At 37.9% G+C, this 19,098-nt stretch overlaps 2 pseudogenes; both read right to left on the bottom strand.

Annotated features, from left to right (window-relative positions):
* Nucleotides 1-1,124: 1,124 nt before the first annotated feature.
* On the bottom strand, nucleotides 1,125-9,705 carry LOC119542851 (annotated as a pseudogene).
* A 4,385-nt stretch (nucleotides 9,706-14,090) lies between these two features.
* LOC119542852 lies at nucleotides 14,091-16,666 on the bottom strand (annotated as a pseudogene).
* Nucleotides 16,667-19,098: the final 2,432 nt, after the last annotated feature.

The raw sequence follows: 19,098 nt of genomic DNA on the forward strand, positions 1-19,098 counted from the left end.
ACCTAGCATACACAACAAAGGTAACAGCTTATTTGCTATATTCTGGTTCTTAAACTGAAGAATTGTATTAAATGATCTATAGTCTCTTCTATCTCTAAAATTCTGATTATATTGTTTTGCTTTGAAATACATAGTTAAGAACCTATCTCAAAGTTGTCTAAATAGACAACTTTGGCCCTCAACTAAAAAATTTTTTCATCTCTTTTACAGCTTTTAGTCCCTTAGTTATTAGCAGGGAACAAATATCACACATTTTACTCAACTGATTTTCAATCCCTGGCTCTCTACCCACTGTGCCCCATCCTGTCTCCAGAGCCCACAGCACAGTAATAGTAAGCCTCAATACTTCTTGAATATTCTTGAATATTCAAGAATATATTTTGATTGAGCAGCAAAATATTAAGGATGGATTAAGAACGGAAAAAGAATCTGAAGTTGATGGTAGTTGCTTTTATAAAACCCCCAAATAATAATTTTGAATGCTTCCAGTCTCCTTTGGTTTATCTTTATGTATATAGCAAAAGAAAATATAGCACAAGAATACCAGGTTAAGTCATTATAACTAAACTATAAGCAAGGACACATAAAAAATTTAAATTTCCATTCATGTATTGAAGAAATGAATTTACACTAGTCGATCCTAACTCTGAAATATGATTATCAATCACAGAAAAATATCTTCCAGTGTTTCAGTTTTAACAACTGTTATTAAATTGCTTAGTTATATTAGAGTATAAAAAGCATTAAATAAATTTTGGGGGAAATAAAAAATAAGTATATACATTGCCCTGATGCCTAGGCTAAAGTATATCTACCAACAATTTTATTGATTTCTAATTAGTCATAAAAATAAAGGAAAAATATATTGCAACTATTTTCTTTATAGACGATTTCAATTAGAAAACAATAGTTTAATGCAAACAATATAGTGGCTCATGTGAGTGAACTGGTATGGAAGCAAGAAAAGGAACTGATACTTGACAGATAAAATATTGTGAAATATGACTAAAGGGTATCTGCCTCAATGACACCATTTACAGGTGGCAACTAGATTTTACACATCTCAATTTTATCTTCTATGAAAGGAAAATACAAAGTCAGTAGATTATGATCATGGATCCTGGTTAAGAGCCCCTTCTTTTAGTTTGTAGTAGCCTTTTGATTCGATAATTCCTCTACTTTTAACAATCACTGAATATCACAGAAGCCATAGTGGTACCCACTCATGTGCTTGAATGCCAGGGATGCTTTCCTGAAGAGCTTCTTGGAAACTTACTTTAGAAAGCAGTTCTTTTTATCATTGTGAGTCAATAGCTGTATGTCAAATTGTTTAGCAAATGCACTCAAATCAGGTGGCATCACATAGTAGCAGGCAAGATTAACTTAGTTACTATTTGGTTTTCCCTGTGCCTGCTGATACAGCTGCTCCAACTGTGTTTTATGTAAATCAGAAGTACCTATAGCAATAATCTTTTTGTTCTGAATTAAGTTTTCCAGTTCCTCCCAGTAAGGTTGCAAATGCTTCAAGGAAAGATTAACTCCATCTTCAATAGGAGATGAAGCAATGATCACAGAATCTAGTTGTGCAACTCCAAGGACTGAACAGGCCATGTCAACTGCATTTCTTGTTGATGATGAAGAGTTTGATCCTACATTGAACAGTTTTGCAGAAACTCATTTCTTCTCTCTCATCAGGATTTTTCTTTTCTATTGCATGAGATACAGTACATTCCAAGACAACCGGAAATTCCCTGACCAAATCTGGGCTGATTTGTTAACTCCACTCATTCAAAGTCTTTTGGATGCAATCTCAAGGCTCCTTGCTGTGCGTGGACGGGCACTTCTTCCGCAGGCGGCCCCAGTTCAGCAGGTGCAGGGTGCTGGCCCGCGCCAGGACTGTCCCGGCCGCGCGGCTCTCGGTGCCCACGGCAGCAGCCGCCCGAAGGGTGAAGCAGTTACAGGGCCGCAGGCGGGCAGGGAAGGCGGCCACCCCGCGCGGCTGGACCACAGCTTGCTCTCAGGTCCAAGGGATGCCGGGCGACAGCCAGGAGCGGTGGCCTGGGAAGGAGGCGCTGGTGACTGCGGCTCCTGAACTTCCATTGTGTTTTTCATTCCCAGAAGTGCTGATTGGTTCCTTATTAAATTTTCTAAATCCCACTTTTTTTTTCATGCCTCATCTTGATTTCCTTTAGTTTTATATCTATGTATTCCTTTAGTTCATGGAACTCATTTAGGATAGTTGGTGGAATATCTTTGATTAGTTGTTCCAAAGTCTGTGTTTCCTCTTGTTTTAATTTCTTCCTTTGAATAGGCCATCTTTTCCTGTTTCTTTGTATGATTTATAATCTTTTGTTGATGCCTGGGCATTTGATTATTTTGATTACTAACCCTGGAAGTCAGTTTCTCCCTCTTAGCTAAGGTTTTAGAATAGATTGGCTGTGTGTTACAGCTCTTCAATGCTTTTCCCAGTTCACAGTGAACCTTTAGAACAGTCTATGGTTTACAGTTCAGTTTCCATCAGGTATCTTTGATCCTGTGTTTTGCCCTGGCTGTTCAATAATTTTCAAGAATTCCCTAGTGTATATAACTCTTTCCCTTTTAGGAAAGGAGTTCCTGTCCCCAGCTCATCCTCCTCTGTGTCCTGGGATATGTTTTATACAGTTTTTCCTCCCTAGCAGCTGTGGTTAGTTTGGCTCCAGTCCTGCACTCTGGTCTACCTTTTCACTCTAAACTTCTGCCTTATATCCATGCTGCATTTCAGCTCCTCAGCCCCCCTTAATTCATGCAGCTTTTCTGCCACCAGTAACTTCTAGGTCAGGGGACCTAGAATGTTTGTCTTCTATGGAGCCAGATGGGGTTAATGTACAAAGACACCTAATATTTTCACTTAGGTGCACCAGTATTCAGACTACAGGGACCCAGATTGAGGATATGTACAGTTCACTGGGGGCCTTAGGGACCCATGTTTGAATGCACATGGGCCCTCAAACTGCCTCCATTGGTGGGAGGATCAGTCATCAGGGACCCACACTGAATTACACTTGGGCAGGGATGCCTTAGCTGTGCTACACAAACTGCCAAGTGTATCTGAGCATGGGGGAGGGGGCCTGAATCAGGAAATTTGACTTGTCACTCCTACCATTTTATGTGTTTTTCTTTCTTTTTTTCAATTCACCTCTCATTTGTTGTTCTGTAGTCTTGATCATCTTTCAGAGTTTTGAGAGAATTGATATTTCCCTTTTATTTGCTGTTTTTAAGACGGAACATTTATAAGGCAGTCTTATACTGCCATCTTGATCAAAGAAGTGATAGACAATTCTTTAGAGGAGCTTAGCTGCAAGGGGTAGCAGGTATCAGGCAACAATTGGAAGAGATGTGAGTACAGGATAGATCTTTATTTTTTTAAATGGGAGCTTTTACAGCATGGTTGATACCAAAAATGATAAGATAGAAAAATTAAAAATTGATGACAGGAATAAGAGAGGGAAAAGCTTCAGGTGCTAAATACTCCAAGTAAGCATAAATGGTTGGAATCTAATGTGAAAGTGGTGAATTTGGCTTTAAAAAGAGCACAAAGAGTTCACTCATCCCAACAGGACCAAAGACAGAGCATGTGTGTGGGTGGATATAGAGACTGGCTTGTGGATTCAGTGATGGAAACATGAGGAACTTCTCTTTTCTCAGTGAAAGCAATGTCATCAGCTGAGAATGAGGATGGGAAAAGAGTTGTTGGAAGTTTCAGGAAAGAGAAGGTGGGAAGGAGAGGAAGAGTTAACTGATGAGAGAAGTGTGATGTGATTGCTGCTTAGCACGAAGGGGCCACTTAAACTTAGATCATGTGGTATGGTTGTGAATTCTCCAACCAAATTCAGTGCTTGCAGACAGGGAGTAGCAGGAGAGTAGAATTTAGCTGGGTTGACCCAGGATTACAGAGATGCAATACATCTGGTATGAATTATACCTAATAATACTTATCGTTTCTGACTAGTATCATTGGCAAGGAATAAGTAAACTATTTATTCACTGAGTAAATGTGCTTTGCACCCCCTGCATGACAAGCATTGTGCTAACTGCTGAGACAACAATAGGAAACAAAACCTCCAGTTTGCCACTTGTAGAGATGCTGCTTCCGGGCCAACTTGAAAAGAAACAGTGCCAAATGTTTAAAAGTCCCAGGTGCCGATATGAGCCAAGCCCCCAGGTCCAAAAGGCCTTGGGACAAAATACAATTTTCCAAGCCTTGCTGCATTTCCTTACCAAATATAATGGTTAATTTTAAGTGTCAACTTGGCTAGATTGTGGTCAAATATTGGCCTAATTGTTACTGTGGAGGTATTTTGTATATAGGTATAGCATCTACAATCATAATGTGTGAGGGCCTTATCCAATCCGTTTAGGTCTTAACATTAAGCACTGAGGTTCTAGAGGTCAAAAAAATTCTGCCTCAAGACTTCCAACATCAGTTCTCAGAATTTCCAATCTGTCAACTTCCCCTAAGGAATTCGGACTAACGATTTTCATTACCTTTATGTGAATTTCCAGCCTGCAGCTTGCCCCACAGAATTTGGACTTGCCAGACCCCACAACCACATGGGCCTATTCCTTATAATTTCTTTGCATGCGCTCTCTCTCTCTGTGTGTATATATATATATATGTGTGTGTGTGTATAGGTATATGCATCCTGTTGGTTCTGTTTCTCTGGAGAACCCTGACTGACACACCATATAAGGAGAGAAAATAGGAGATTTTTCACAACTGTACTCTGTCTTTGACAACCAAGGGAAGAGGCATCACACATTTCTCACTATTGAGAAACATTACCCTGCAGCTTGACCTCCAGAGATGTTTGAAATTTCCAGGATGAACTATTAAAGACATACGTAAAATAAATGTTTGTTTTTCAGGAAAGACAGACATCTCTACCATGACAGCATGTTATATCCAATTAAAATATTATGTCATGGCTGTCTTCTTGAGAATGAGTTTGCCTGCTGTAAGGATCTTTCAAATGACTCCACTGAATTCTTAGCTCTCTGAGACTATCAAAATTTTGTCACATTGTAGTTTCCAAAACAAATGTGATTTTAAAAAGAAATTTTTTTTTTTTTACTTTTTATTTTGAAATAAATTCCAACTTATAGGACAGTTGCAAAAATAATACAAACCCCATATACAGAACTCCAGCATACCCCAACCCCCCTCCACCAATACTCAGATCTACCAACTTTAATATTTTGTCACTTTACCATTTCTTTCTTTCCCTCCCTCCCTATCTATCATCCATCATCTATTGCTCTGTCTTCTGAACATATGAGAGCAAGTTGCACACATCCTTGAACAAATAATATAATTCACATATACATTTCCTATGAACAAGAATATCCATTTATGTAATCACATTAAGTTTAGTTAAGAAAGAAATTTAACATTGATATAAAGCTTACATTCTATATTTCATTTTTTTCTTATGTCCCAATTGTGTCCTTTTGAGCCTTTTCTCCTCTATTCTTAGATCTCATCTAGGATCATCTATGGCATTTAATTGTCATTATCTATTTAAATTGTCTTTTTTTTCAATTGTGGAAACATACATACAGCATAAATCTTCCCATTCCAACCCCTCCCAAGCAGTCCATTAGTGGGATTAATCACATTCGCAATGTTGCAATGCCATCACCTTCCCACCATCCATTACTAGAAATTTCCCTTCACCCCAAACAGAAACACTACACGCATTTCTTATTAACTCCCCATTGCCCCTTCCCCCACTTCTTGTAACCCATACTCTGCTTTTCATCTCTATGATCATATTCTCTGATACTTTCTTTGTGTTTACTGTGGGGCTTAAAATTTAACATCCTAAATCTATAACATCTTGTTTTCTTTGATACCAACTTAACTTCAATAGGATACATAAACTATGTTCCTGTACTCCTCCATTCCCCCACCTTTAGTAGTTCTTGTCAAAAATTACATATTTTAGATTGAGTCCAAAAATGCTGATTTATCATTACATTTTATGTATTTTAGATCCTGTAGGAAGTAAATAGTGGAGTTACAAATAAAAAATACAGTAGTATTGGCATTTATATTTACCAAGTGATCTTTACTGGAAATCTTTATTTCTTCATGTGATTTCAGTCAGTTGTTTAGTGCCCCTTCCTTTCAACCTACACAATTCCCTTTAGCATTTCTTACAGGACTGATCTACTGGTGATGAAGTCCCTCAGCTTTTGATTATCCAGGAATGTTTTCATCTCCCCCTCATTTTTAACTTCTAGGTGTTTGTGAATTTTCTAAGTCTCTGATGGTTATTGACTTCTAATTGTATTCCATTGTGGTCAGAGAATGTGCTTTGAATAATTTCAATTTTTTTTTTAATTTACTGAGGCTTGTTTTATGTCCCAGCATATGGTCTATTCTGGAGAAAGTTCTGTGATCACTAGAGAATAATGTGTATCCTGGTGATTTGGGATGTAATGTTCTATATATGTCTGTTAAATCCAATTCATTTATCAGATTGTTCAGGTTTTCAATTTCCTTATTGGTCTTCTGTCTGGTTGATCTATCTACAGGAAAGAGTGATGTGTTGAAGTCTCCCACAATTATTGTGGAACCATCCATTGTTTCCTTTAGTTTTGCCAGTGTTTGTCTCATGTGTTTTGTGGCATCATGACTGGGTGCATAAACATTTATGATTGTTATTTCTTCTTGTTGAATTACCCCTTTTATTAGTATGTAGTGGCCTTCTTTGACTCTCATAACATCCTTGCATTTAAAGTCTATCTTATCTGAGATTAATATTGCTACTCCTGCTTTCTTTTGGCTGTAGCTTGCATGAAATATTTTTTCCATCCTTTCACTTTCAATTTCTTTGTGTCCCTGTTTCTGAGATGAATCTCTTGCATGCAACATATTAATGGTTCATATTTTTTGATCTATTCTGCCAATCTATATCTTTTAATTGGGGAGTTTAATCCATTTACATTCAACACTATTACTGTGAAGGCATTTCTTGAATCAGCTTCCTCTAGTCTTGTACTATGAGTGTCCAGAATCTTTTTAATTTGGTTGACAGTTTCTTTAATTTCCATAAGATCATCTATTTTTTTATTTACTCTTGTAATTTCTTCTTTATGTTCTTCTAGGCTCTTCTTCATGTCCTTTATATCCTGTGCCATGCTCTCATTGTTTGTCTTTAGTTCTTTGATTAATTGCTCCAAGTACTGTGTCTCCTCTGATCTTTTGATTTGGGTGTTTGGGTTTGGGTTATCCATATCATCTGTTTTTTTCATATGCTTTAAAATTTTCTGTTGTTTTTGGTCTCTTGGCATTTGCTTTACTTGATAGGGTTCTTTCAGGATATGTAGGACTATTCACAGACTTATCTCTAATTTGTTAGATCTACAGCTTGGTAGCGTACACTTTCTCTAACTAACCAGCAGATGGCATCCGTGAGTCACCTATTCCCCTCAAGTCAGTTCTCTCCCACTTTGTCTTTGTTGTGTGTGGGAGTCTGATTCTTGTGGGGTCCAACTGGTGCACCAAGTTTGGGTGTATTGTTGGTGCTGTCCACCCTGAATGTGAGGCTTGTGTCTGAGTGGTCAGGGAGGGAGGGCAGCTTTGATAACCAAACCTCCTAGGTGTTCCTGGAGATTTAAGGCTGTTGCAAGAGTCTAAAGCTTCATTTCAGTCTCACCACAGATTGTCTCTGCCGCTGACCCACAGGTCCTTGGTATTGGCATATGGTCCCTGGGATTTCCAAGTGGGTCCCTCTTCCAAGCCGTACCCTTCTAGGGCCTCTGCTGAGGGAAGGCTGTGCTATGTCACAAGTGTGTGCTGTCCGTCAAGGGAAGTTCTGGGCCTCCGTGCCATGTAGGGGCTTTCCCAGCCTGCTGTAAGGATGGCTGAATGGGGTGTGGTAATTTCCCCCTTTCGCACAGCTCTGCCTTCCCAGCTCTGGGACAATTAGCTGTGGGTGCATGGAAGGCTATTGTCCATGCCCGATATTGTGGCATGTGCTCGTGTTGCTGGAAACACTTCCTGTCACACTGGGTTTTTGATGCAGCTCTGGGCTGTGGCTCCAGCGGTGGGCAGGAGCGTTCTCAGCCCAGGGAAGATGGCTGCAAGGAGCGATTATTTTGCCCTTTTGGCTCCCCTCTGCCTTCCTTGCTCCAAGACAATTAGCAGTGGTGTGCAAAAGGCTATCTTCCATGCCAGATATTGGGCATTCGCACAGCCCATTCCTGCCATGCTTCACTGTGCAGTTCTCGCTGCTGTATCTGCAGCCACTTTTGGGTTTTTTAAGAAAGAACTAGTCCACCTCCAAAAGCCAACCCACGGTTTCCCCACACCGCAGTGTGGCTGCCAGACATTCAGCAGGCTTACTCACTCGTTTCAGAACGCAGACTCCCGATTTCACCAAGTGCATGGTGCCTGTGGATTTAGCAGACCTTGTGCAGCTGGTGCATTGCTGGAACTGGTGTTCTGGGTCACTATCTGGCTTTTATCTAGTATTTTTCATGGAGGTGTTTTTTTGCCCTGTCTCTCCTAGCCGCCATCTTAGGTTCTCCAAAAATGTTTTTAAAATGTAGTGAAATTAATCCATTTATCAGCTTTAAAATGCTTCTTGAACTGTCCCCTGACACTTTTTAAAATCAATATCCCTGGACTTTTTAAAACCAGAGGTGTTTAGAACAAGCAACAAAATCCTTTATGCATTATCTGTCAATAAAAGACTGTATGGTCTTTGGCTTTTTGGTTCCACATGCTGTATAAGACTAGTGAATTTATTTTACTAGAAATAAACAATATTCAACAACAAAAAAGATATAATAAAGATATTATAGTTCTCAAGCCTACCATAGATAGGAAATAAGGGATTAATTTATTTTCAACTATATTCTGAAAACCAATTACTGCCTATTCCTATCCCACAGAAAATATGAATTGAAATAAGGCATAAGTCAAAATAATATTACCTGGGACCACTTTCAGCCCCATTATATGTAATTATATGTAATTATGCAACATTATATGTAAGATGGAGGCTGTATCACAAAATGTATTTCACATATTGATTGTGAACCAATTTTCCTTATTTGCAAGCAAAACAAGGCCCTCTGCCTGTTTTCCTCAATATATTGATACAGAAAGCAAACCCACTCTGCTGTCACACCAAGGAAAACAAATAATACAACAATCGGAGAGAAATTAATGCCAATTAAGACAATTGTGCAGCTGTGAAAGGGCATGTTTATACTTAGATTGCTGCCCTTATGGTATGCTTAATAATGTCTAATATAAGAATATGATGTATAAAACAAGGCTTATCATTTTCAACAAAATTTTAACTTTTATTTGACAAATGGTGCTATTTTTATTCTAGCTCACAAATTGGAGCTGTTTAGTGTAAATTATTTAAAATGCATCCTGGAATGTTCATTGTGCCATCACATTTTTCCATTTGCTTTCCCCATTCCCTCTGTCTTTTTTTTTTTTTTCCTGTGAGGATTCTGTGCATGTTAAAATGGATCATTTCTTGAGGCATTAATTATGTGCAGGAGAAAACCCAACTGTGAATGGATTATCATCAAGGGCTTCACAGTTTTACTCTTTAAGTGCTGTCTTACCTGAGGTGGTAAAGTATTAAGAGCTATGCAGAAACAGTAACTGACAGTAGCACAGCCTACATTCCCAGACATTTTGTAGATTTTTAGGTGACTTAGACATACAAGCCAAGAAAATCCCAAACCCTGAACAAATATATATGAAACTAAATATTCATACTGCGTAGAAGTATAGTATAGTATGTTGCCTTGGGTAATGTGACTGCCTTTATGGGACCCCATGTTAACATAAAGGGGAGCCTCTAGTTGGTGAATTTTATACATACAAAGGAATTCAGAAGTTTTTCAAATGAAGGAAGAAGTGATGTACATTTTGTTAAATCTAAAAAAGGAATTTTGAGGGGATACACAAAATTTCAAGAATTAGAAGTAGAAAGCATTGAGGTTTCTAAAAGCAAGGCAAGTGGCTGAACTAAAGGAAGGAAATGGGGGATGAAGGAGTCCACAGTGACTCAGAAAATGGCTTTAATGTGGATAGAGAGTGATGGTTAGGTTCATGCATCAACTTGGCCAGGTGACGGTGTCCAGGTGTCTGGTCAAGTAAGTACTGGCCTGTTACTGCAAGGACATTTGTGGCTGGTCAATAAACCAGAAGACTAGTTTATTAAATCATCAGTCAATTGGTTGCAGCTGTGACTGATGACATCAACAAAGGGAATGTCTACCACAATGAGAGAATTCAATCAGCTGGATTTAATCCAATCAGTTGAAGACATTTAAGGGAGAAAGAGAGGGGACCTTCAGTTCCTTGGCTAGCCAGTGAAGCATTTTCTGAGGAGTTCATCAAACACCTTCAGTGGAGTGGCCAGTTTGCTGCATCCCCACAGTTGCGTGAGACACTTTTATAAAATCTTATATTTACAGATATCTCTTGTTGGTTGTTTCCCTACAGAACCCTAACTAATACAGAAAGTTAGATGCTATTTATAATAAAATGGGGAAAATATCATAGCTGGCTTAAGCGTGGATGAGTTAAATTTCTTGGTTACAAAACTTACTGCGATGCTGAGCATGAAGAAGGATCATAGAGAACTGAAATGTAGACAGTGCCAAAACCCTACTTATAGAGAAGGCTAATAGGTAGACAAATTATTGTGCCTGGATAAATATCACAATATATTTCATGTTATTGCTTCTGACTCTAGTATGTATATAAATATGTGTTTCTGAGTACATACACACAGATTCACACCCCCACCCACCCACTCTCCCACACACAAACACACACAAATACAGGTATTCAGTGATAAATCTGAGTATGCTTTTAACTCATGGATTCTCTAAGAAAGATAATGTAGGTAAGAACATGAAACAGAGGGAAGTATGATATAAAATAGAATTGGGGGACATAACAAGAAGTGCATTTTCACTATGTTCAAAGAAGCATTTTGGTTGGAGTATCATAGCATAGAATTAGCCTGAAAATGCAGCAGTGAGTTAGTCTCTGATCCTGCTAGGTTTTGTCTCTGGGTTGGTTAAGTCACATTAAAGTACACCAAAGCCTTCCCTTTTGAAAGTGATTGGAAAAGATTGTATGCTTCTGGACACGATGGGATTATAGGAACCAGATATTCTTTCCCTCCTATAAAAGGGGAAAAACAGACAAAATATATGAAATTATGGTTTTCAGACACTGGACAGCAGGCAGTACAGGGCAGTGATCCTTGAGAAATGGGAAACAAATAAGGTGAGCTCTACAAGTGCCCCCAGAGAGTTTCCAGGACATAGTGCAGGGAGGGGACCCTGGTGCAGCTCGATGGACTCTGTCAGTCACAAGACAAGAATCTGAGAGGGCAAGGCAGCTAGAATTTGCAGAGCAAAAGAACAGGGAGGAAAGAGCTGCCCTGTACTTGTATTAACACAGCCTAAGATTGTTAGAGTCAAAGAAACCAAATGTCATTTGAGAAATCAAGTTCTAACCTCTTAATCTGTGAATCTAACCTACTAATCTAATTCTAATCTAATTGTAAAATACTTCCATCTTTCAAATATTATTAAAAGGTACAATTTCTAATCCATAATAGTTCTTCCTAAAATTCAATTCTCTCACATCCTACAGTTGAATTGGGTCTATAATGTATCAAATTCTCCACTCTCTCAACTCCAATTCCCTAAACCCCAGCAAGAGCCAAGAATAGCCTGGGTTTAGCCCTGCTACTCCGTTCCCTCTCAAGCCCCTGCCCCACACCTCTCTGTTCTCTCCCTGTCCATGCTCCATATTCTCCATTACAAAACCCAGGAGCCACCCTATGGAAGGTTAAAACTTTCTTTAGGGAAGGGGAAGTTGAGTCAATTGAGATTCTTCTTAGAAGTGCTGGTGGGGAAAGAGGAGGAGGGCAGGAAACATCTACATGTGAATACATTTTTGTCCCCATCACAGAAAGACCAAATGTCTAGAGATTTCTCACCCTATTTTTTTTTTTTCTTACAGTTAAGCAACCTCTAAAATGGGGTGTCTTAGGAGCAAAATAACTGACAGTTATTTTGGCCAGTGCTAAAGTTTTAGTTTGTAATATTTAACACTGTGACCAAACTGTTAATTGATTCAACTCCAAGTATTTCCACAGTCTTCATTTGAGGAAAAACAATTTGCTAGAAAGGAATTTTTATCACAATTTTCTGGCAAAACCTAAAAGTACTGAATTCATTTGAAGGAAACAAACCATTGTAGAAGCCAGGGACAAATTTCAAGCCTCTATTTTTTCTTGAATAAAAGGTCATTTGTTTAAATCAAATTCTATTTTAAAAAGAAAACATGCCAGATTTCTTACACATTAATTCTGTCAGTAATTAAGGAATTTTCAAATAGCTCTCACAACCAATACTAAATAAAGGACAAAGGGGATACTGAGCAGATGGCATTATTAATATGATGATAAATGAAAACTTGTTAAACTCTATTATAAAGCTGGATAATGAAATGATTTTATTGCCCATTCATATACCATAGCTTCCAAGATCTGTGGAAAATTCCTTGATTGCATTCTTTAAAAAATGTATTAGAGAAGTTGTAGGTTTACATAAAAACAATGCAGAAAATACAGTTCCCATATACCCACTCGCACAGTTTTCCTTATTATTAACACCTTGCATTAGTGTGGTAACTTCGTTATAATCAATGGAAAAATATTATTATAGTTATACCATTAACTATATGAGGTATATTTTTTCTTGAGTCAGCATAGGTAGTTTCTGTGTTTCAAAAGACAAAATGGGGACAAAATTATTATTTGAATATCATATAATTATATTCCAAGAATACAACAGAGCATTCCCTGAAAATATTTAGAATTACTAGTTCATTAGTGAGTAGAAAACAATATACATATTTAAAATTACTAGCTCCCCTATTTGTCAGTAATAACCTTGGAAAGCACCTCATTAAAAAATTCAATACCAAGTTAATCACAAAACAATTAGAAATAATTTAAATTAAGGAAAAGAACTGCCTGAAGAAAACTAAAAATTTGTATTTTAGATACAGAAGAAGGATTAAATAAATGAGAAATATAGAGCTTCTGGGTAGTGGTATAACAGAATGATAGAAATATTTAAATTCCTTCTAAATTAAATGAAAGCTTTAATACACTGTTTATCAAAATTCCAGCAGCCTGAATAAGGGCTCAAGCAATGAAAAGTGAAACTATGTGTGAAGGTTAAATCATCAGAGCATCCAAGAAGAGAGGAAAGCCAGGTCTATACGTGTTAAATAGGATTTACAGAAGAGAAAATAAAGCAAATTCCTTGTTTTATAGTCTATTCAGTTCTTTCATTCTATATCCATTTATTCTATTATTTTGAAAGTTTAAATTTTGTACACACTTCTATCACAAAGCAGATAAATAAGTAATTATTTCCTCTCTGACCAATAGAATTTCTTCAATTTAATCTCAAATTTTTTTGAATAGATTTTTGAGTTTTATTGAAATCTTACATGAACAAGAAATTGGAAATGTGATCACATCAAAGAACAAATTGTCACGGCTTTGACATTTAAGCCGAACAAATTTTGTAGGGCAGATTTCAAAAAGGTGTGAAATTATAGCAGTTTAAAAACACAGTTAACCTACTTCTAGGAATGCAAAACATACAATCATAGGTTATTTTCAATACAAGGAAACTTAAATTTGTTTGCTTTAATTTCTTAAAACTACTGAGACAAAGCACTAGCGTGTACGTTTATTTACAGCATAATCCATATTCCTATGTAATCTATCCCAAATCCAAAAAAATGAAAACTGTCCAAAACCAAAGGTTCTGCAAAATCATGATTTAACAGTGTTCCCAGCTTGTTTTGAAGCTAAAATGAAGCCTGAAATGATAAAAGCATCGTAACTCCCAGAATAAGGGATCTCTGCAAGCCCAATAATGTCCAAGGGCATTTATGAAAAAAGGAAAAATAAAAAGACTTGTGTATATAGTGATTCTTCAGCTCAATACAAATGGCAGCAAATTACTACTTAAAGATAGTTACCAGAATAGTCATCACTTTGCTGAAGCGGCTGCTGAGCGATGGGTTGGGGACCTCAGTTCTGTCGGTTGTTGGTCTGACGGCGCTTGGAATCAGGTTGGTTGTACCCATCTGTTCTAGTTTGCTAATACTGCCAGAATGCAAAACACCAGAAATGGACTGGCTTTTATAAGGGGGGGGGGGGGGTATTTGCTTACACAGTTACAGTCTTAAGGCCATAAAGTGTCCAAGGTAATGCATCAACAATCAGGTACTTTCACTGGAGGATGGCCAGTGGAGTCCAGAAAACCTCTGTTATCTGGGAAGGCACTTGGCTGGCGTCTGCTCCAAAGTTCTGGTTTCAAAATGGCTTTCTCCCAGGATGTTCCTCTCTAGGCTGCAGTTCCTCAAAAATGTCACTCTTAGTTGCTCTTGGGGTGTTTGTCCTCTCTTAGCTTCTCTGGAGCAAGAGTCTGCTTGCAATGACCATCTTCAAACTGTCTCATCTGCAGCTACTCTCTCAGCTTCTGTGCATTCTTCAAAGTGTTCCTCTTGGCTGTAGCAAGCTTGCTTCTTCTGTCTGAGATTATATAGTACTCCAGTAATTTAATTCAGACCCATCCTGAATGGGCGGGGCAACACCTCCATGGAAATTATCCAACCATAGTCATCACCCACAGTTGGGTGGGTGCATCTCCATGGAAACACTCAAAGAATTACAATCTAATCAACACTGATACATCTGCCCACACAAGATTACATCAAAGATAACGGCATTTTGGGAGACATAATACATTCAAAATGGCACACCATCTGCCTTTCTCTTTGCTCCTATATTGCCCCCATGAGTGCCCCAAGCCCCATGGGAATCACGGCCTCTCTGCTGTTGTGCAGGACCCCCTCTGCCACCCCTAGAGCCTCTTGGTGGTCCCTCTGAGAATAGCCAGCTCTACCTCTTGGAAGTGGTGCTCCCCACCCCCTTGGTGGTGGTGAAGCACCTCCCCTTCCCCTTCCTCCTCCTCTTCCTCTTACTGCATAGCCATCATCATAGCCATAGTAGGAATCTTCATAGCCTCCACAACAGTCGTGATAATCATAACCATAATAATCATCATAGTAATCTTCATAGCCATAGTAATCTGGAGGGTAACCATATCTACCTCTCCCCGCATCACGACCCCGACCTCTAATTGGAGGTGGCATGCGAGGAGGAGGGTGAAAGTAATAATCTTCATATGCAGTGCTTCTGGAGACCTGTCTAGCAGCTTGGCACTCTTTCCTTTTCTTGTCTAGTGGCTTGGCTAAGACTATTTCAATTTCTTCTCCTTCTATTTCTTTGCCATTCATTTCATCCATGGCCTTAACAGCTGCTCCTCTGTTTTCAAAATGAACAAATCCATAATCTTTCAACTTCCTCACTCTTTCAAGTTTTCCAAATTCAGAAAATGACTTCTCTGATATTTCTTCTGCCACTGTAGTAGCCAAATTTCTCACAAATAAAACTTTTACCTTAGCCATGACTTCTGGATCTGGTTCTTCCACAGGGTCAGCCCATTCAATTATAACTACATTTCCCCATACTTTTACTTTTCCACTCATCAGCCAGCATCTGGCTTGTGCTGCTGACTTGTGATCCTCATATTCAAGGAAGCAGAACCCTCAATTCTTCTTTTTGTCATCGGGTTGATGATAGAGAATAATATCCACCAAACCCTCTATGACTTTACTGAATTCTTCCAGAATGTTTTCTTTAGTCTCATTCTTCGGAATTGATCCAATAAAAAGTCTGTTGTTTCAAAGAAATGCACACTCCAAGGTGTTTACCAGGAAGAATTTCATAGCTGTCCCAGTTTAAGAGCTTCCTGTGCAGCTTCCTTTCCACAGAAAGTGATAAATGCATACTCTCTGTTCTGACTAGACAGTGGATCCATCATAGATGTAGATCCCAAATGAGACTGACCTTCTCCAAAAGGGGCACCAACTCATCCTCATATAAATCTCTTGGTATCTTACCTACAAAGACCTCTGTTCCAATTCCAGGTTGCATGCCAGAGTACACACTGTCTGGTGGAGGACCTCCATACTTCCTCTGTCCTGTGGTCACATCCAGAGTATAACCATTCCTCTCAAGCAAGGCCTTGATCTTCGCTTCATCAGGTCCCTTTGTGGACTCTTGCACCTTGCTCCTCTGTTTCTCCCTTTGCCTGTAGGTCTTCATAACTCCACATAAAAATGCACTTTTGTTCTGGACATGTGATAAGTCACTTTCCTTGAACTGTTGTAGTACAGACAGAGCTCCTTCTTCATTAAATTCCCTGAGAGCATCAATAGCTCTTTCATCAAGATCCACATAAACTACCAATCCTGTCTGAAAAATTTCATCAAGTCTTTGCCACCTTCTGTGGGAGGGCTGTCTCTATCAGTGTCTTGTAGTGTTCTGTGTGAGTTACACTGCAAGTATCCACTGGTTCTTCCTCTTCTTTTAACTGTACCGCATTACCATTCACCATTTTATTATGCTGCAGGACAGAGCACGGGCCGGTGGCCAGGCCTGTGAGAATCAGCGCGAGGCGCTTTGGAAATGACTAAAAATCTAATCTCAATATTTTTAATGCAAGAAATTCTAAGGCAGCATATTAAATGTTCTAAAATTATATATGACTATATTATCACCAAAGACTAAAGTCATGTTTGGAAGATTGTTTAATTTGATGTTTTTTTAATTCCACATCCACCTTCCTATTTTTGGTAACAGTGCCACAATTTTCCCTTGGTAAACAAACTCTACCCCATTATTATACCATGTGTTTGGTGTGTTTGACTCTTCCCAGGTGCAGAATGTGCATGAGACATGGGCCTAACCAATCACATCTCCTTAGACACCACAATTGAATCAAAGGTATGCATGGATCCTAATCAAACAAAATTAAATATAATGTGATAATTTTTACCAGGATTATTGTGTTTTCTTCTCTATTAGATCTGCAGGTATTTATAATGAATGACTGGGAGGATGATAATGAAGCCAGTCGTGTGGAAGAAGAGAAACATTTGAACTCCTAGAACAAGTTCTGCTTTAAAAAAATATTATTACTGGGATTTTCCAGGTTTTGATTCAATAAATTTCATTTCTGTTTAAAAAAGTTGGTTGGATGTTCTATTACTTGCAGTCAGAAAAGTCTTGATTCAACCAACTATTTAAAAGTGATAATGTGAATACATTTTTTAGAAAGGAAGAGGAAGAATTTTATATGTTAATATAACCCACAGAATATGAATATTTTACAGGACATCTTCAGTGACAATAATTTTAAGAACTTTTAAACTATTCATAAAATGCTTATACCTTTTGTTGTGAGACACAATCCTTTTGAGAGACATTTCTTTTGTATGCAGATTTCTTTAATAATTAAGATGTAAAGAACTCCATTTGAAGAAATGACATTAATAGATGATACTCAAGATAAGTATGTAATTATACTTATTAATTATGAATTAAAGCCTAAATCATTTGTAGGAAAATACAAGTGTATGAGAGTTAACATAATTTGACTTATCTGCTGAACCACTGAACAAGTTGCATGTGGATATAAAATCTTCTCTTCCTCATTACTGTCTTCTATACATTTCCATGAAAGCTCCTCACATACCTGGAATTTTATGTCCAGCTTGGGGGACCTCAACATCCACATGGACACACATTCAAAACCTTGCTGCTCATTACCTTGATCTCATTATCTCCTATTCATTATAATTTACAGTGGATATTTATCAAGTTCCTAGTCTTTCTTTGCAGTGAATCAAACAAATTCTCTGCCCCTAAGAAGCTTACATTCACTAGAGAAGATTTAAAAAACAATAGCTAACAATATAATATATTGTCAGATAGTTAAGTGGTATGAAATAAAATAATGCAGAGTCACAGGAAATGCTATTTTAGGTGGAGTGGATTTGAAAGGACTGAGTTCTCTGCTTTCCACAGTGGCTGCACCATTTTATATTCCCACCAACAATGCACTAGAGTTACAATTTCTCTGCATCGTCTCTAATACTTGTTATTTTCTGTATTTTCCCCCATAATGGCCATCTGTAGATGTGAAATGATATCTCATTACAGTTTTGATTTTCATTTTTCTAATGACTAATGAGGTTGAGCATCTTTTCATATTCTTAATGGCTCATTGTATGTCCTCTTTGGAAAAATTTCTATTCAAGTCCTTTGGCCATTTTTTTATTGGGTTGTTTGTCTTTCTGTTGTTTTATTGTAAAAGTTCTTCATATTAATATATTAAGCCCTTATTAATTTTGATGAAGTCAGAATCATCTATTGTTTTGTTGTTGCTCATACATTTAGTGTGATATCTAAGATGGCATTATTGAATTCCAGTGTATACAAGTTTGCCCCTATGTTATCTTATGAAAATTTTATAATTTTATCTCTTATATTAAGGACATAGATCCATTTGGAGTTAATTTTTTATATGGTGGGTGGTAGGAGTCTAAATTTATTCTTCTGCATGTGTATCCAGTTTTCTGAACACCATTTACTGAAGAGACTGTTCTTTCCTGATTGCATGTATTTAGCTCCTATGGCTAAAATCAGTTAGATATAGATGTGTGGGTCTATTTCTAGACTTCCAATTCTGTTCCATTGGTCTATACATCTGTCTTTATAACAGTACCACAGTTTTGATTATCACAGCTTTGTAGCACAATTTGAAATTGGAGTGTGAGTTCTCCAACTTTGTCCTTTTTTTTTTTCTTTTTATTTTGAAATAAATTCAAACTTACAGGACAGTTGCAAAAATAATACAAACCCCATACACAGAACTCCAGCCTACCCCATCCCCCCTCCACTGATACCCAGATCTACCAACTTTAATATTTTGTCACTTTACCATTTCTTTCTTTCCCTCCCTCCCTCCCTATCATCCATCATCTATTGCTGTCTTTCGAACGTATGAGAGCAAATTATACACATCCTTGAACAAATAATATAATTCACCTATACATTTCCT

This window comes from Choloepus didactylus, chromosome 8, assembly GCF_015220235.1.
Source record: "Choloepus didactylus isolate mChoDid1 chromosome 8, mChoDid1.pri, whole genome shotgun sequence".
NCBI classification, from domain to species: Eukaryota; Metazoa; Chordata; class Mammalia; order Pilosa; family Megalonychidae; genus Choloepus; species Choloepus didactylus.